The 21123-nt window shown below is 39.6% G+C and overlaps 1 protein-coding gene across 1 annotated transcript in view; it reads right to left on the reverse strand.

Moving 5' to 3' along the window:
* The window catches only part of cenpp (centromere protein P), a gene marked incomplete at its 3' end in the record, with an annotated part of 85490 nt that overhangs the window by 43064 nt on the left and 21303 nt on the right, over positions 1-21123 (reverse strand). The gene's annotated exons all lie outside the window — the stretch shown is intronic.

The raw sequence follows: 21123 nt of genomic DNA on the forward strand, positions 1-21123 counted from the left end.
CATCATGTAAAATTCACTAGCTGTAACCTGAAGACCACTTCCACTGAAACTAAAACATGTTTACCTTCCAGCAGAAGCCTGTGCAGTCAGTGAATGATGCCAGCATATTTTGGGGCAAGAAGTCGCTTTAAAGTCCCACGTTTTTTTTGTGGATGTTTTATATTATCTCATTGCATGTCTGTATTGTCTTTAGTTAGATGCAGAAAGCTATGTCAGACTGGATTATACGTTGTCCATGATGTAAACATGTCCTCTGCAGGACTGTATCTGTAACCAATCGACAAATTTACCCTAAACGTCAGTTTGTTTTGCGTGAACTACGGTTGATATCGAAATTAAAGCAGGTAATGTAACTCCCAACCCAGAATATCTGAGAGCATTCCTGTGTCCTCCAGTGTTCTCCCCTCCTAAATGGTGCTATATTTATTTAGTATGTCTTTAAATAAACCTGGAACACCTCCCCATTCATGTCGTGAATTTTTGTCAACCTAACTAGGTAAGTTCAGAACTACATTATTTCAGCCAAACCTGTGATGATATTAGGACATAAGGATATAAAGGTTATTAATTGATTAATTGAAATACTGAATAATCAGTGGTCATGTGATACCAAATGGAAACAGCTCTGCAGCGATTATTAGGTACTGATAACATCAATTGCTTAATAAGGGCAACAGGGACTGATTTCTATCATCACACTTGATTATTCGCTCTGGTGTAGCACTGGGGTATTTAAAAAGATTAGAAAGACGATTAACCAAAAACACAAATTGATTTCAAAGGAACAAATATGTGTACCTCTAAATTTAAACCTCACTCTAATCTGAGAAATGTATGTTTTGATTGCCTCTTTGAAGGGCTTCAACTAACCATTACATTTTTTAATTGTGTGTTGTTGCTTTTGTCATTATTACCATTAGCAGACATTTTTTGGCTAACCACTCTCTCTCTCTTCCAGAACACTTTTATTTAGCTTTTCATTTCTTCACCAGCAGATGTCACTGGATACTAGAGAGTTAGAGGCAGTGATCCTGGTTGTGGGACTGGAGACTGGAAAATGGATCCAGGAGAATGAATACAACGATTGGCTTAGAATTCAATTCAATGCTATTGAGAGAAAACGTGGCTTCCTGGGTGACTGTCTCTCTATTCTGCAGAAAACAGGACAATGCAAGGGATCTATTGTTTCTAATTTAAAATAAAGAACCCTCTGGAGCTGGCTTTTCTTAGAATGAGTGAAAGCAGGAAGGTCTCGAAATCTTCGAATGAAATCTCTTGAAGTAACTTTTAACTACTTTTCAATTGTGTCACAGCATCAGAAACAATTTTCAGCTTTTTAAAAAACAAAACAAAACATATAATTTGCTAGTGATTTAATGTTTTCTTTGTAGGAAGTCCTGATAACTACTCTAACATGGATTATTGCGCTGCATGGCAAAAATTAAAAAGTGCAAATTGAAAAGTTTGTAATTATGAGAAATATTTCAATTGCTTTCTTATCAAGAGTAAGAGAAGGTCTCTCTCTGTACAGTAACTGTGAAGCTGCAACCAGCAACCATTTTCTTAGCCCAACATGTGCTACAGATTGTAATTGATTTTTTTGGGGGCCATTTCTGAGCAGGGAACAAGCTGTTGACTCGTAGTCTATTGCCTACTAAAGCTGATATGACAAGCGTGTTGCTACACAAGGTTTTGCTGCTTCGTTAATGTGATGTATTAGGACGATGACGTCGGTTGGTCGTATGTAGCGTGAAGTGAGGGATCTGTAAAGCAACAGGAAACCAATGTGAAAATGCGACAGGCTGTATGTGTTTTCTTTGCCCTCTCAGTCTCTGTGGGAGGCCCCTGTCAAACAGCAGCCCGCTCCCTGCAGACTCCCAGAAACCCAACACCTGCCAGCTGCCTTCACCATATCCATCCTTACCAGAAACTGATATCCATCCACAGTTGACAGAAAATGAGACCAAGCTGCAGTTGTGTGGCAGCACCGTAACATAGTGCTGTGGATGGTTTGCTGCTTGACTGGTTTGTCTTTTTAAATGAAGACTCGTTTTGCTGTGGGTGGGGTGGAGGGGAGCTGCCTCTCTCTCTTTCTTCAGGAAACATATGGAACAGATCTGCCGGTTGGCCAGGCCTCTTTCTGCCACGTCTCACAGACACACACACACACACACACACACACACACACACACACACACACACACACACACACACACACACACACACACACACACACACACACACACACACACACACACACACACACACACACACACACACAAAAAATGGTCCTAACCTCAGGGTTTTTACTTCTCTTCACCTTCTGCATTTGCTATCTTCTACTTAATTCTTGTCATGTTCTCTCCTTTGTCACACTTCATCTTCCACCCAGGACTTCTAGCGACTAGCGTCCCAACTTCCTTCCAGTTAGTGAGGTTCATTAGAAAACTAAATTACTACAATGTGAGCATGCTGTCCATGTTAGTCAAGTCCCAAGTCAGTAGGAGCCTCCTTCAAACACTTGGCAGCTAAGGAAGTCTGAATTTGCATAACACAGTTTGTGTCTAGTCTACTAATTGCAAGTTTGCACTGATCAGTCTCTCCCATGATTCCATTCAGTACTTGTCAAATTATTGTTGTTAAACACATTTTTTCAGTTGAGGTTCCCCACCTGAAATACAGAGTGCTTTCAATATCATTAGAGTTTATTATACAGTTTTAGAAATACAGGATATTATAAGGCTTGTTAAGAGTAATAGAAAGCAGGAAGTGATGCTAATTCACGCAGTAAAAACAACTTATTAAAGGAAGGGAGATGATTTTAGTAATGCTTTAAATGAGATGCATCAGGATCTTCTGATTGAGCTCAGCAGGTGAGCTGGTTGCTGCTGTTATCACTATTATGTCATTTGCTTCAATTAATCAGAGCAGCACATCAAAATGTCAGAAGCAATTTCTCTTTTTTACAAGTTTGGAAAAGGCAAAATTATTCAATCAGGCGCAGATGTGTGAGGAAAAACTCACTGCAGGTCAGATACCAGGCTGAAGTTAGTTTGATTATCAGCAGCTGAACAAAATGTTTTGGAGCACACTGAGACAAAGTTAATTTATTCATAAAGATGCATTGTGACATTGTATTCACTGACATTTAATAGCTTGTTTATGATCAGTTTTGATGTATTAATTTGCTGCGAGTCAACTAATTTCGATACTAAATTATTCATTGCCAATGTCAAACAGAATAGTAATTATTTCTGCGATACTTCCACGTCATTTCTATCCATCATTTTTGAGCCCTATTCTTATTATCTCCAGAAAATATCTAAAATCAGCTCCTTGTTTCTATTTAACTCTGAGTATCTGTAATGATGCAATATCGGTGGGCCAAGACAACTAAAGTATCACTTAGTATCTCACTGAGTGAGAGTTCTTTCAGCTGAGACTATTCTTTTGAATCTGTCAGTTCATCAAAGTATGATAGTATATAATTATATATACATAAAAACCTGTGAAATCTATGATGAGTGCAGAATTTATTGTGTCGGGAACAAGTCTACTGGCTGTTTAAATGCCTGAAAAGATAAATCAGCCTCCCCTCTCTGCACCTCAGATATTTTAAATCCAAAAACATCAAGTTCAGATCACTTTTCCGAGCTTCTATCCTCTCCTCATCCCTCCTCCTCCTCAGCTTCCCTCAGCCATCAAAAGAAGGACCCCTTCATGCATAAAACCATATGATTATGTCACAGCCACAGATGATGAAATGTAGAGGGAGTGGAAGTTGTAGCCGCTCCAGAGGTGGAATACACCGAAAGGGAACAACTTCAGAATTTGATAGCTTTTATATTTTACGGACAGATTCAAAAAAGTAGTTGAAATATAACACTGTTAACAGTGTCAGATGTTCTGTTCATTAAGTTCTTAATTCAAGCTGACTTGTCATAATGACTTGACATTACACTGACAGTTGAGGGGGGGTTCAATTTCTTAAACTTGGCTGCACTTTTGAGGAGGTTGGAACAAAATGAGACTCAATCCTTTTGAATGAATTAGTTATTTGATGCCCAGAGTGTCAGAAATATTTCCCTTCAAAGAAACATTGGAAAAAACATTGGGATTTCAAGGTTTGCATTGCATCATTTTTTATACGGTACGTTTGTGTTTGAAGGACGCATATAACGACCTTGGTTATGCTGTGAGCTTGGAAGAAGCTGGGTAGAGGCCAACAGAAGAGGCAGAGGAGGCACAGAGGGAGCTCAGGTTTCTAGTAGTGTAGAAACCTAGGACAAAGTGGGCTAGAATCATCAAGCAGTAGAGAATCGCTGCTTCTCTTTGCTTCAAGACCCCAAAACTTTATCCATCACTTCAGAACTTACTGATGAATTCAAGGCTACTGAAATATCACACTACCTACTGATTCTCATTAACTTTAAAGTCAGGAATGTCAGTGTCTCCTTTTTTAAAGCTGACGTTCCATCATTTAAAAGACATGACTGCAGATATTTCGGTAAAATACTTGAATTCCTAAAACAACAGTGCAACAAGTGGGTAAAAGTTGAAGGCGGAGTGGTCTGAAACAGACAACTTGAGTAAAAACACCATCTTTTTTTCTTTTCCAAATACGGTATGTTTGTCTGACCTCAGTGTTTGTTTCCAACATGTCTGATTGTCAGACTGCTCTTGTTTCTTGACATGTCAAGACAAAAACATTCCACTAGCCATCCATTACAGGTAAAACTCTTTGCTGCTTCGGGTATTGCACCTGAAAAGTGTTCACTATGGCACTTTTCACAACCATTTCAGTATTAAGCAGGGGATAAAACTGAAAAGGCCTCAATGTTTTATGGCAGGCATGTCCAAACTATTCCTCAAAGGGCCGAGTGGCTGCTGGTTTTTGTTCCAACTAACCAAGAGAACAAGAGAACACAGTTTGACCAATCAACTCTCTGAAGTTTGAGATCAGTTGATTAAATGAGTCAAGTCTGGTACGCTGCTGCTTGGTTGAAACAAAAACCTGCAGCCACATGGCCCTTCGTGGAATTGGACATACCTGTTTTAAGGCAACATCTGGCTGCAAATAAGCTATAAAATGCAGCAACAATTACAAAACATTTGCGTTTTGTATAGTTTTAAAACAGTGGATAAGAAACTCATTGATGATTATTAAAAAAAAACTCCATGCAGTTCAATTCGAGCTGTCTGCTCTGTACTGTAGCAACGACGATAGGGACGGTAATAAATATTCTTAATTTGATTAAAGAGAGATTTAGTTGTCCTGATGTTCAGACGTTTACAGTATGTCAATAGTCTGTATGGTCTGTCTTCATGCATTTTCAATGTCCCCAAAAGCGTGGATGTGGATTATGGTCAGAACACTGAGTACAGTCTATGTTTTTAGCCTTATAGATTCACTGGAAAGTTAACAGTGACAAGTCCAAGCATCAAAACATTATTAACACAAGTCTCCATTAGTGTACCGCAGAAGCTTGTACAGACAGAGCTTCTCAACCAGAACATCATCGCGCTTTTTAATGCACGACAAATCTTGCACAGTAACTGCCAACAAACCCAAAAATCTAATGAGGCACAAAGTCTCCCCAGACTGCTGTGGACATTTTCAGAGAGGAACCAAACACTTCAAGATGCCAGAGTCACAGCAAAAGAAAAAGACTTTCAATGCTTGGAGAAAATTGTACACTTAGTCTGTCAGCGCTCACTCAACACACAGTCAGTGCCCAAAAACACAGAAACACTCACACACACTAAACAACGCAGAACTAAAACATATACCACCACCAACTCATCCAGAGCGGGGCCAAGGCTGAATGAGGCCAGCGAAATTAAAATGTTTAGAGGCGAGGACTGAAAGGCCTGTTTGTTCATGAGAGAGAATCCCTGCAGTGATGTCTTCTGCAGAGAAAAGGCTGACATGAAAAATGAGAAACGAGGACGACGAGCCAATTGCTGTCTGGCTCTGGAGTGGAAAAACCTGGTCTATGATGAATGTGTGCGAGAGCGTGTGTTTGACTGTGAGCGAGAGAGAAAAAGAGTGCAGATGTAACGGAGAACATCAAAAGTCAAATAAAAGTATATTAAGTTAAAATAGTGAACTGGTAAAACTATATAAAAAAAGCTATTGTTTCCAAAGTTAACCACACATTTGAGTTTCTACACTGACATTTCTCTTAGAAATAATTTAAACCAATTGCAATGGTTGTTGTTCAGTCATTTAGAGATACTATAAACATACAGTAATTCAATACTTGTTACACACAAACGCCAGCCCCCTGCTGCACCAAGTAACTGATCTGGTTGCAGGTTATTATGGTGTAACTAGTTGGTTGGTTTCACTAAAAACACCAGATTTTAATAACGAGTTGCATCATCTGTATGCAACAGATGAAGACGACTACGGCTCAAGATCCTGTCAGAGTGTGACATTTCCCCTCAGGACATCAGGTGGGTAAATGTGAAGAAAAAGAACATACTGAGTAGTCACAACAGTGTTAAAAAAAAAGAGGTTTGTTCTAGCTAACGTGATACAACACATTTTTTTTGCTAATGTGATTATGCAATATTGTCAGTATAAATTCACCAATTACGCAAAGCAAAAGTCATTCGTGAAAAATGTCTGTATTATATGGCCATACATTTTAACATAACGACAGTACCGTATACGTATCTTCCATCTTCCATCTTGGTGAAAAGACTGCAGAGGTAAACAACACCATTTACAAGTTTAGGTTCAAGTTACAAATAAAACTGGTCGCGGAAATGGTCACCGTCTTGCTTTGATCTATTCCAGATTACGATGTCTGTGGTGCACCAAGTTATAATAAGTGTCAGTTTCATCAAAAACTGTAAAACAATCCAGTCTATGATGCACTCAGAGTATTGACCAAGTTTTTACTCCAGTTTCATCACTCTCTGACTGTTCTACTACGACTGAATGTGTTTGTGCAATGGATAAGACTTGTATGTTGTTTTCATTTATCAATATTTAGCCAAAGGTGTTTGTCTACTATCACCTCCTTGTGCAAATTCAGAGTCAGTGCAGCTCACATGAAAATCAAGACCACACAGGTTAAGTTTCCATCGGTTAATGTATCATCATCGCTGATAATCCTGTCATCTGGAATGACTCTTGCCTCATGCGTTCAGCATAGTTAAGAATAATCTGCTGTTTCTGATTGGATTTAAATCAAACACTGATTTAATAAATCTTAAATCAATGTGCATGCAAATACAGTCTATAAGACATATAAGTAAATGGTGCAAGAAAGACAAATATTAGAACATATTTTAAACTTTTACTGGTCCCTAGAGAGAAATAATTTGGTTTCTGGTGTCAAATTTATGTGCTTAACTGCCTTAACACCTGTGAAAGGAGTATTCTTTAGGGCTAATAAATGCTCAAGGGCAGAGGAGCAGATATGAGAGGGACAGACAGAGAGCCCAACGACAGACAGACAGACACTCATAGCCAGAATCACAGACACTGTTATTTTAGCCAGTAGCAATCTTAAAGCCAGAGCTTTTGAAGGGCAGTCCAATAAAAAGAGATTTTATCCAGATGCAGTCTACTGCTGAGGAGTCAGCCGTGTTCTCCTCATCACAATTAGCACAGAGGGAAACATTCAAGACCACAATGTCCTATTAAACAGACATAATTACATTAACATGGGAACTTCCCAGAATTCCCCTGCCTTCACAAACACGTGAAAAACACATTGACTTTAACCGCAAACAATAATATAGATGAACTGTAAATGTAGTAGGGGGAAGACAGAGTAGGCTACTGTACCGATGGATGAGTATGATTCATCAACTGAAAAAAGGAAAACAGGACACTACTGTACTGCACACTGGTCTGCCTCAAAACCCTAAAGCAAGAGCAAAATTAAACCAGATCTAAAAAACTTGTGTTGAAAAGAGCCACGGTATCTACAGCTGAAGCAATTAGTCAATTAACATGATCCTAAATTGAATATCTTTAGGTTTTGACCTGTTGTCAATATGGAACAAAACTTTGAGATGGTAAAATGTTCAGTTTTTTGACATTCTATAGGCCAAATCATGACTCTATTAATTAAGAGATAATAATCATTTGCAGGTTAATCTATGAACCAGCAGCATCTGGGGTCATTCCCAGATGAATGTGAACCTATGTTACTGAAATGACAAAAAAAGCCCAGGATATTTGCGGTAGAAAATCTTTTTTGCCACATCCAGCAAAGCATTCAAAGGACTTATTGTCTTAGGAGGCATTGAACCACTGAAAAACAATAACACATGGAATTAGACACGAGGCTCACATTTTGTTTTCATCAGGAATTGACTCTCCTGAGTCTACAGAGTGTTAGGATTCCTGATGATCAAACAGGACTTGAGCAGGCTCTGAACGGCTGGAGTCGAAGGTGGAAAAATGCTTTTCAAACAACCAATCTAACGTTGCAACAGCAGTCGCACTGGACAAGGCCTCAGTGTTTTGAGACACCATGTTACATCTGGCAACAGCTAGGCCGTACGTTAAATCTTTCTTTAAAAAAAAAAAAAAAATGAAAACACCCTGATTTTTTTTTATTCTAAAGGGTGCACTTCAGATTTAGTCAATTACTTCTTTATTATTTAGTTGCATGTGAGCTATTTGTATTGTCAAATAGCTAGTGATTACATAACTTCTACCCTTTGCACAAAGACAGTACATTTAAGAAAATTGCGAAACTCAGTTTGAGGTGGAAAAAATGAGTTTGAGTTGAATTGTGCAGCCTTACTTGAATCAATCTTTTTAGACTGTGGTGATAGTGAGTGACAAATACAAAAGCCTGCTCCATCTGTGTGGATGATGGATTCAGCCGTCATTAGAGAACAGAGAACCACTATCCAATACCACCCAAATGGAACCGAGTCAACAAATAACACTCTCCATATGTTCCAGTGTTCTTTGGTCCACACGCTTGTGTAGATCAAAGATTTCAATTAGTCCCATCATACTTCACTTGTCTCCAAAGACGGTCAGAAAATTCAATCCAGGTACCTAATGAGATTTTAATGGGAAGCACTGACAGGATTAATAAACGACTCATTGTTACAAACTTAAGAAACAGCCTTCACTCAGCAGTATTCACGGTAATATTTAAAGAAGTCATTGATTTTAACACTACTGCACAGAATGAAGACAGATGACACACACTAAATGCTATTCACTTTATAATGTATATTGGGTGTGAAAACTTTACATTGTGGAATAACTGTGGTATTGGGAAATCAACTGATATTCCTTCAAATATGATTGTATAAAAAAAAATAGTGGTGTTGGATCTCACATTCAATTCTTTCATGATTGATTAATAAAACTCATGTCTTATTAGACTATGATGTCAGAAAACAAAAATGCAAAATCATTAATCTTTACTGAGATCCTATGAACATAAACCCTTTTAGTCTTAATCATTCCATTACAGTAACATATTTCAGGGACTCTTTGAATTTTGCTATGTTGAGGAAAAGAAAAGATGAAGAAAAAAAAATCCCTTTTCCCTTTTGCAAATGTAAAAGTGTGTTAAAATGTAAAGGGAAAGCTGGTGCCAGTATATTGGTCAGGGTTGAGGGAAAGCTGAAGATCAAAAGGGCTCTAGGCCCGAGACTTAGTCGTGTGTTCTTCTTCCTATAGCACAAAGCAATACAACACAGAAACGGCTTAAACAACCCTGTTGTCCTATAGACTGGCCCAGCCAGGGTCCTTACTTGAACCTAATTGAATATCTCTAAAGGGACCTGAAAATGGCCGTCCACCGACAGTCCCCATCCAACCTTACAGATCTAGCGAGTAGCTGCAGAGAGGAATAGCAGAAAACCCCCAAATCCAGATGTGTAAAGGTTGTTGCATCATCCCTAAAAGGACTGGAGACTATTATCACTGCCAAAGGTGCTTTAACTTAAATACTGAGTAAAGGATATGAATACTTAGATTAATTTGATATTTTATCTTCTTCTATGTAATAAAGTTGCAAAAAATTTGAACACTTCCCGAATGCGCTGTTAATGCTCACCTGAGACAGACGACCTGAATGAATCACTGTCTGAAAACTTAGGGCACCATAGAATAATCAAGGGCTTGATTGTTAACTACTATATATTTAGTATCGGAGCTGATTCAAAGTCAGCATGAATCACTTAACAGCCAACATTAAACTGCCCTTCAGTTTCTGTCTGGAAGAAAGAAAATGCCAGGAATGCTGGGATAACAAATCCAGTAGTCATCAGAGAACAGAGGACAACTATCCAATACCACCGCAAACTGGAATCCAGTCAGCCAATAATACTCTCCATATGTCTCTTACTGGTTTAGTCCAAGCCATCATGTCTCAGTTGACAGTTAAATCAGAGCTGGTCTCTTGTCCAGTACCAACAGACTGAGGCCATCAACTGAACACTAATTCTGCCGATACAACACAGATCCAAGAAATTTGACCAGAAAGTGAAAAAGCACTTGTTCTATTTCCCTAAATTTTAACACTGAGGATGTAAAAAGCAATCATTTCAGTTTTCATCTTACACATGTTTTTGCTAATTGCAACTCCACCAAGTCCACGTTTTTCATGCTTCCCAGTCAAATCATACGACTTTTCATGCAGCTCATTTGCATAGTTGAGCCTCTCTCATCCCTCAACTTTCGTTGCTCAAGTTGCTCAAGTCGCTCACCACCGCCGGTCGCTCATCGCCGCCAGCGTGCATTGAAAATAACTGGCAGCTGGTCGCTGTGGTCACCCAAGTCTCTTTTGGATGTGAACGCATGGTTAGATTAGTAACTATATATTGCAGAAGTCCCTGTGTTGGTTTTCCTTTTAGAAATGAAATCAGCTTCTGACTGCTGATTTCGGCTTGGGTAGGAGGCAAGCTATACACGCTAATTGCGGGCGATACGGCTCTATCTTCCTTGACTGCACGCACAGTCAAAAGGATGGTGTATATCGGCGTGTCATGGACTCGGGAGTGAGGCAAGACATAAAAAAAGATGTGACTTATTGACTTATTAAACACTTAAACTAGGCTAAATTGTATGAGTAATTGCAGATTCTTGTTCCTGTATTTATTTAAGACACTCAAACAAGTTAGGACACCTCCAAATGTCTCCTTAATACTAAGAGATATCAGCCATTCTGCTAGTTAAGAAGTAGTATTTAATATGTGAATATGACATTTTCACCACTCAGTTTTGTCCAGTTACAGTAGGACTTCTTTGCTTATTGTAAGACGTTGGATAAACATGGGCCCAGATCTCCAAAGCACGTAAAGATATTGTTTATCCTGCGAGGTTTAAAAAAAAAACAGACAAAAGTCAAACAACACATGTTGGAAAAATACAGCTCCACATAAAGGCAGACTTTTATGGTACTCAGTTCAACCTCCTTGGTTTGTGACTGCCTCACGTGAGCACAATTCAGTGTTATTGGAGGGGTGCACCTATTACCTCTGCTCAGCTCAAATGAGTGGTGTAGGCAAACAACTGTTCTGTGTTCAAAACAACAACCAATGAAAGACAATTTTAAAGATCCTAAAATAAGCTGTTGGCGTCTGTTCACCCATCTAAACCACAGATCCCACGAAGATCCCAGGGAACCTTCATGAACAGTGTTAAGATTTCTAAAGGCAGAAAAATTATGTTAATGTGTATTTAAGCACTGTATTACCCCAACCCCTATACCTGCCTCATCTCCAGTGGGTATTATTGGAAGACCCTCCTCGCTTGGTGCCTAAGTGTTTTGTTTAAGCAGAGAGCTGACAGTAAATCTCATGCTGAGATAAGAACTTCCAGGCTTGGGGAACTATAAGAAGCGCTTTACAGTAAACAGTCAGCTGCTACAGACAGCAGACCTTGATATGTCGAAAATATGACATAAACCAAAGATTCTGTGTAATTCACCACACCTGAGTTCAATGGCACTTGAAATCAGGAGACTGACACTGCCTCTCTTTGGCCTGTATGGAGGCAAAAAAGAGTTAAAGAGTCTAATAACCCTGAAGGAAAATGAATAGCTTTGACTGAGCATGTAATAAAAACAAAACAGGAAAGAGTACACATTCAACTCAGCATGTGGACTTTCTTTAAAATTCAAACAAGGACAACATTCTGGCATGGGATAGCTGTCATATCAAACTTATTGGAGGGTAACTGAAAGCAGGCTCCAGGCCAGGCCTGACATCAATTACTGCACCTACACTAGTTTCAATCTAACAGCAATTTATCAGCCATCCTACACAGATCAACTTGTGTAGCATGACAGAGTCATATGAGCAACAGCATACTTCAAATCCTGGCCTTCCTCTCTATGTATCCCCGACATCTGCTCTGCATCTGGCTTTGACAACAGGAACCATACATGGACACAGTGGTTTCTAGTAGAAGCACAACAGTACTTTTTAATACAGGACTACAATACACATCAAGCAGTACATCAAAGCAATATGCTATTGGAATCAACTGTTCTGTTTTCCCTAAAGATTCAATTTGCACATAAAAACTGTTATATTTAGAGTCCCTGCTTGTAAAATGCCTATGAAATGGTTCTATTTGTGATTTTAAATGTGACGTATTCAGTTGTACTTGCCTAAAGCAGAAGAGGGGACTTTGGGGAATGGGGACACTTTTTATGAGTACTGATAATAAAAAATAAGAAGAGATTATTGAAATGTTTTCAAAAGAAAACACAACAACCTGACTCTTTAACTGTGAGCTCTGGGGGAAAAAGTAAAAAAGTTGCAGAAATAATAGTTTGGTTTCTAAAAACCAAAGTGGTGGTCTCCTTGTGGAGGCTGCAGTTGTTCTGTTTTAACCATCAGGTCGTCCTCAGATCCTCAGGGACTGAATTCCAAGGCTGAATGCCAGTATTTGAACCAAGGCTCAGCATAAGGAAAAAGACTCAAACCTACAGTAAATAGGAAGACAGAAAGCTTCTTCTGCACAGGGGTTTACCTCCAGGAGATAAAAACACAGACCAAGAGTAATACAGACCTGAGAACTAATTCTATTTATCATTTAAAACACTCAATTCTTGGAAAAACTAGTGCAATTCAACTTGTGGACCATCTGAGGGAATGACTCAAATGACTTATATTGTTAAAAAGAGTAATGTCAGTATGAAAACTAAAGATAAAAGATGAGTCATACACAGTCTGCAATGTTAAGTTTAAATGGATCATAAATCTTAAATACCACTTTCAGCATTTTCCTTATAAATTAATGGAGGATTAAGAGCAACACATTCTGCTAAGTCATCATTGTTCCTTTAACCACGGCTTTTTCACCATAGGCCATGTGTTTATTGTTGTAACCATGACAATAAAGATCCTCCCACATTAATAAAGTGGTTATTGTAAAGAAATTATTTCCCAAAATTAAGTAAGACATTTCTGTGGCTAAACTTAACGAAACTGCCATTCCACAATACTTAACAGCATGTTTCCTATTGTAACCACCTGCCACCATAAAAATGCAAACAGATTTGCGTAGGCGTTCTTTTGGGTCGTATCAGAGGCGAGAGACGAATTAGTTCGGTCGTCCAGGGTGTAGGACCTTGACATTCGCTTGCCCTGTCTGTGTGGTGTTTTGGTGCCAAGCACAGGTGTATTACTGTCTCCCTCCAACTTCTTGCTTCTTTAGAAAACAAAATAGTCCTATTCATGAAATCCATAACAATGCAAGCCACACTGTTTGACAAAATTTACAATGTGATGTGACCATTTATGAGGCAATCACTGGGCAGGCCTACACGGAACAAAAATTGTGTTGTCATTTTGTGTGTCTGGATATCTTGGTCCTTTAAACATCCCTTTAGAGTTGCATTCATTGGTTTTTTGGCCACTGAGATCACAAAACCTCCCTATGAAATTTCCATAAGCAAACGCCTAAGCTCATGAGAGCATAGACACTGAGAAATTGTAGCACAAAACCAAAAATAAAAGGCTAAAAAGCTTGTGTGATCATTATATAAGTCTGTTTCTTCTCTTTTTGGTTTTAAATGGAGCCTAATCAGGGAATTGAAGTAGTAGTTTTGTCTCAGCCATTTAATTTGAAAAACATGTAAGACTCATTACATAACAAGTCTGTGTGCTAAAATAAAAAACTTTAGGGTCTGCAGTGGCGGCAACCCAGGGCTGACGGCTGGCTGTGTCACGGGCAAAACACAGAGCACTCAGTGGTGGGTTAATACATCATGTCAGTTGTCAGCCAGGCTCATGCAGACCCACACTGTTTAATGCCTAACCAGGTGGTCCGCTGTGTGTTCAAAGCTCCACTGCAGTCAAATGTGCGTCTGTATGTGGAGTGAATTCACTGACGTATGTTTTTTTTTGTCTAGGCTGCCTTCAGTCTGCCGTTATGTATCGCTCACTTACACCTGTCACCCTGAAACCAAGCCCACCGTTACGTGGTCCACAGCTGTCAGAAGAAATAAGCCTGAGAAAAGTCTACCAATAAGATGATTGTGTTTTTTATGATAGAAAAGTGATGTCTCTGGAACAAGCAACCTAAAGTATTACAACAAGGCTCTGAAAAAAGTTCTCTAGTTTTACAAGTCTGCTGAAAAATAGCACTTTACAACTGACTTCTACTCTGACAGCAGAGAGGATTTTTTATTTTAGGACGCAGTGTACTGTAAACAGATGTACCACTTGTTCCTCTGTTGTACTTCAGAATAAGTAGCAGCTCTAGGGGTAGGGTTAGTATTTGTTTCAGTAACCACAGGTGTTGAGAGTTCATTTGGGACACAATTCTGAAGGATTTCAACGGCAAATGTGTTAGATGCTTCAAACAAACAACGTTTTGCTTTATAGTGTTCACACTTGTTTTAAATGTCTAATTTAGAGAGTGAGTCACGATAATTATCCAAATGGGTATAATGGCGCATACTTTTAGATAGTCTCTCCTTGAGAACTGTTGCACATGACTAGCCCAAATTAGACCAATACTGGACCAGTTTGTGATGGACTAAAAAATGTATCACGATAATTTCTGCCATTTATCCCGGTAACGATAAAAAATACCAATTCACTGTACTGCAAACTGTAATGACTCAAATCAAACAAGTTTGAAATGTGAGAACAGATTCAACTTATTCAATTTATACAAATGCTGGGGCCTCGTTTAGCAACGAGCTCCTCGCTCTCATCGCCTTCCGCCATGTTTGTTATTGTTCTTCACGTGAGCCAAGAGGTCAGGTCTGCACGCAGGTGCCTGTCACGTGAGCTGGGCTGCGAGTGCGTGGTTGCACACAACATAACTAAACGGGAGTAAATCTGAATACAATAAAGTTAAAAAAAAAATTTAAAAAACGTCATCCACTGGAATTTATCGTTATTACCGCGATATGACAAATTCTTATCGTGGGGAAATTTTTTGACGGTATATCGCAAATGGTAAAATATCGCCCATTCCTATTTGTGCTACCACGTGGGAAGTAAAAATCACATTCCTTTTTGTCAATGCCTTTCTTTAGTCATACAGTCACCATCCATCTGCCATCCCATCCAAATATAACACTATTCTTACCAAAGAGTTACATATTTTCAATGTAGCTTTCATGTTCTAAGTTTCACTCATGTTCACATGGAGCAAGTCAACATGACAGAAAAAATATGTGTTTAGTGTGTTGTTGTGGGTGGCTTTCCCCATTCAGATTATTTTATTGTGCAATGGAATACCAGTGAAACCACCCTGACAGCTAAACTCTGGTATAGAAAATTAGTAGACAGTAAAAACATTCTCCAGTTGCTGGCCCTTTTCCCAGAGTCATAAAAGTTTAAAGGTGTTCATAATTGCTAACACACCTGTAACAGTCTGGGCTCATGTTCCTTGGATGTTTATATCTGGGCCCCCTTCTTTTCCTCTGCTCTTGAAGGCTGAAATAGTCACCTGTTTTCTATTTAACTGTTTTGCTGTTAAACTTCAGTCTTTGCTCCCTTGCTCTGCCTGTTTATAGTGAAATGGTGTCTCTCATCATTCCACTTCACCATAGGGACAACACCGAAAACAGCAAATTCTCCAGAACTGCTCTGGGGAAGCCCAGCATCCCTCTGACTTGACAACCAAAGTTGAAATCAACCCAAGAACAGCTGGACCTTAGCAGCTGTTGAACACACTGAGTGAACAGAGTCTCTTCTTTTTTATTACTAAGAATCTCTTGGCCTTTCTGTTTTGGAAACTTCTCCCATGCTTCTTTTAATGGCATTTTCCAGTAATTCTGTTTCTGATTCATTTCTGACGTGTTTTTTTGTGTGTGTTTATTATATTAACTGTTATTTATTCATGTATTATTGTCTGCACATCACTTCGTAACTTAAAAAAAAAAAACGAGGCTGTAGAGGTCTGATACACATTAAACCAGAGAGAATCACTGATTAAAGAGATGAACAGCTGAGATATGACTTGTCCAAGATGTTCTCACGATATCTTCTAGCGATTGTTATTCTGGTTACAGTTCACTCAGACCGCCAAGAACCTATTCACCTTTTTCTACAATTTTTTGGAGCATTTCCACTCGTTCTACGATACAATGTTCTACGATGCAACGCTCCACAATACAACGTTCTACGATACAACGTTCTTCAATATGACATTCTACGAGACAACACTTTACAGCACAGTGCCATGCCATGGTTATTATAGTTAACTTAAAACAATTTTTTCAACGATGCAAAACTAACTTAAACTAATTGCAGATAAAATTAGCTTAGTTTTAGTTTTCTTAGAGATGGCTTGCAGGAAGAAAACGCCACAGCTCAATATGGGACGACTTCCAGTACAACCCACAGGTAGATGAGAGTGAATGTAACATCATGAGGACTGATGGGAACATTTATGGGATGCAACGCAAATGGAAAAATCCCACAAATTTGGAAGTTCATCTTCAGAGTACTCACAGAGGCTTTCTCCCAATACCTGAAAAATTAAAACTAGACTAAATAGGACTAAGACTAGATAAAAAACTAGTAAATTCCTCAAAAATAAAAACTAAACTAAACCTGCTTAATCACTTGTTTAATTTTAAAATATAACAACCTTGTGTCAAACTGCTGATTCTCATCCCAGTCACCTCACATCTAACTGCAAATTGCTGCTGCATGCGTCCAGCTCTTATTGTCATGAAATTGGGGTTACATTCACAAGTGAGGGTAAGATGGACTGGGATATCAACAGGAGGATTGTTCCATTGATAGCAGTCATGTCGAGATGCTTTAGTGTATCAAGAAGGAAAGACAGGAAACCCAGAAGTAGGGCTGGGCGATATGAGAAAAAATCCTATCACGATAATCTTTTTCATATCAGTCGATATCGATATATATATCACGATATGACTCAAGTCACTATTTTTGTCAAGCCTAAATGTTCCATCATACACACAAGTGAGATTTGAAGATATCAGAAGGTTATTTTTGATTTAAATATTTATTTTCTGTCAAAAACTGAACATGCAGATGTAATGATCAACATATAATAAAAGCAATGAGTAATAACAGTTTCAGATAAATAAAACTGGTATTATATTTATTTATACAACAGTTAGTTCCAACCAAGCAATTTGATTGGACGGGAGACATTCCATGACTGCTGATATACAGTATAACAGCACTGGGACTGTTTACAGACATTATCACTCCACTGTTCAGGCGTTCTTTAGCATTACATCAGACAGGAGTTAGGTCAGAGCCACACTCCCCATACAGGAGCTGCTCCATCTCTCTGCTGCTACAGTTATAAACGGACCTGAAAACTAAAACCCGGACCTGACGTGGTCTGTCTAATTAGCGATCATTCTCAGCCTAAACCCGACTGAAAAAGAAAAAGGAAGAGTAATCGCCGCTGTTAGCGCTTGCTTTGCCAGTGGTCAGTGTTTAGGTCGGCACAGTTGAACAGTTGCGGTGCGTCTGTCAGTGTGAACCATAGACTGTAAAAAGAATGGACGTAGCGTCCGTGACGTCACCCATTGGTTTTGGGGAGTCGTTTTTGTGACTCAAATATGGCGGCCTGAACAGCGCCATGTTGGATTGGCCGGCCGAGAACCCGCCCACTGGCCTCGAAGCAGCTGTCCACGGAGCTGCTCGGACCTGTCACTCAATGTTTCCGCGCCCTAATTGGCCAGAGTTTTAACCTAATAACAGTAAAACGGTAGAGTAAAACAAAATTCACCCCCCTCAGAGTGTGTACGGGGGTAGAAACTTTTAACATGTTTATTGAGGATGTAAAATCGGCGATCTTAACATGGGGGTCTATGGGGAATGCTCCCTTCTGACACCAGCCCCCAGAGGAAGCCGGGGGGATTGCAGTTTTTTGAACGCGGAAGTGAGCTTCACTTCTCAGACCGACAACTGCCCCCTTGGTGTGAACACAACAGTCGCTCCAGTGTGAGCAGCAGCAGCAGAGCGGCCACGCCGTGACTGCGCTCCCTTTGATGTGTGATGGCGAGCCGCTCCGACTGCCTGCTGTTTCCGTGGTTAAAGTTTAGCGTTGTTTACAGTACTGTATCTCGGGGTTAATGTAAACATGACGTACCACGCGTGTTTTCACGGTCACTCGTCCAAGTTCTCCTTCATTTTTTCTTTCGAGGCAACACTCATCCTCTCTCTTTTTTTTTCCGGCGATGTCCCGCTGCAGACGCGTACGGCTGCAGCAGCCCAAACATTACCACGTGTTGTTGTGTTGTCTTGAATGTCTTCCTGTGCTGTGTCAACCTAACCTGCTGGCTCAGCCATTGGTCCAGCGCGGCGCAACTCTCGTTTTAATTGGCTGTTTGTATTTTCTGTCAAAACATGAATGAATGAAACCTATTGACTTTCTATCGACCACGTTTCATATTGCTATTGAGTAAAGTTATATCGTGATATATATCGTTATCGTTTTATCGCCCAGCCCTACCCAGAAGTTCAGAATAACCTTGGAGAAGAACCACTGCTCTGTTGAACTGAAAGGTGATGTTACAGGATGTGAAATGAAACCTCCTACACACCGTCTTCTGGAGTTTCCTGAATACATGCGACAGGTACAATGCATTATAAAGAGGGAAGAGAGGTGATGTGATGGGTTAGGTAAACGTAAAGTACTGTAGGGTTTTCATCGTCATTGCGATGTCAACGTGCACAATAAACACATTGCAAAAGGTCGCCTGAAATGCGATGAGTGCGTTTTAGGGATGCACATTTGAATTTTTTTTCCTGACTGTAACCGGCACATAGCCTACTGTAAGTCTTCCTGTGTTACTTTTTGCTGCGAGTGGAAGTCTGCACGTGTCGACACACCCCCATGAGTGAGTCCACGTGGCATCGATCAATCGTCATATTTGTTCTGGCACAACTTCTCCTGTTCAGTCGACTTGCTGATATCGTGCAGGCCTAACAGAAAGCATATTGTTATGTTTTTGGTGGCCTGTCCCACGTGGTCCAGTTACTGTTGACTAATCAGTCAAGAGAACTGAAGAGGTCCAAGAGCGAAGAACCCGTTGTTGAATGTCAGCTCCCACCACTAAAATGGCCAAAATCTTGTGTCATGAAGTATGTGTTGCTCTACCTGGGAAGTTATATAAGACAATCAAATGAATTATACATATCAGAAAACAGAGCTGAAAATAAGATTTGAACTGCTCAAAGATGAAAGGCATCTGAAGTTTTGAACAACATTCTCATTCAAGACACCTCAGCACCAGGAAGGAAGCAATAAGGAAACCAAATGCTGCTGCTAGAGGGACTGTTGTAGTTCCAGTCACACAAACAGTGAGAAACAGATTCCTCAGTTGTTTTCGATCAAGCTTCTTATGACAGTTCTAGCCTGTGCAGCAACAACATTTTAAACAAACAGGACACTTAATATTAGTTAATAGTAAGCTCGATATACAATGAATTATATTAGCCCATGCCTACTATATTATGTAGGCCTACTCATGCGCCTTTAGATAAGATGATGAAGGAGTTTCTTTCTTTCTATTTTTTTTCTTTGTGGACATCGCGGGCCGGATTGTGATGGCCCACGGGCCGTGTTCAGCCGTAAAAGGCCCATGGTGTAAACTAATTTGTATCTTTTGACCTTGACATCATAACCACAATAAAGAATTTCCTTGTGGTTATCACTGCTGAAATCATTCATATGGAGATGTGTGACATCTGAAAATGAAACTCATCACAATTGGTGCTGGTAACCACAAGACTCCACAGCAGCTTCAGTGCTCCTCGTCCTGTATCAGTATTCCCTCATTTGGTCTTTTGATGCATGATGAAGGTGGAGAGTGATTTGTTAATAATGTGTTGTTCGAGCAACAGTCTTTAGGACAACTTCCTTGTAATCGATTCTCAAAGCCCGTGGCACTGTGCAAGGATGGGATTAGATAATGCTGTCAAATGCATTGTCAAACATTTAAAGGGACAACAAGGAGTTTTTTTGGTTATAAAAGAGTCTCATACTAATGTGGATGAATCTACGTTACCCACACTTGTTAATGGGTCCATTTTCGATAAATATATTTTTTTGTCTTTATAGTTCTTTTTTTGATATTATTTAGTGGTTGACTTGCACAGCATTTCCTACTTTCGGTTTTCCGGACGCTGCCTGGCGGGTCATGGGAATAATGCCACCGAATCGCCGTTAATGGTCTGAACTACGACGGTATCCGATTGTCTTCGAACCTCCGACTTTCATTCTTGATGAATGAAAACATTCTTGGCAAATTTTTTCGCTTTTGTCCGTCTTGCGCCGGTCCAAGAATTTCACCGTGTGCGCTGAGGTTCATGGGAAATGTAGTGTGAAAACACTTCGCTTTACAAAACTCCTCGTTGTCCCTTTAACCTCCAATAGATGGTCAATCCTCTAAAAGTCCACTTGAACCCCTCTAAAGGTAAACTGGTATCAGGTCAGTGGCCAACCTCCTGAAGTAGCTTAACACCTCCTTGATGTCTACAAAAATCTCATACTCTATATCTCTACATCTCAAATAAATTATGCATAAGATAGAAAGACATCGTGGTTTATGTTGATCCACTGGAACCATGACAATTCAAAGATTTCGCCATTTTGGCTGAGCAACATTGCTGTTCCACACATCATTCTATTACATTTGATGTGTTGATAATTTAAAGTGA

The sequence above is a fragment of the Trachurus trachurus genome (assembly GCF_905171665.1).
Source record: "Trachurus trachurus genome assembly, chromosome: 5".
NCBI classification, from domain to species: Eukaryota; Metazoa; Chordata; class Actinopteri; order Carangiformes; family Carangidae; genus Trachurus; species Trachurus trachurus.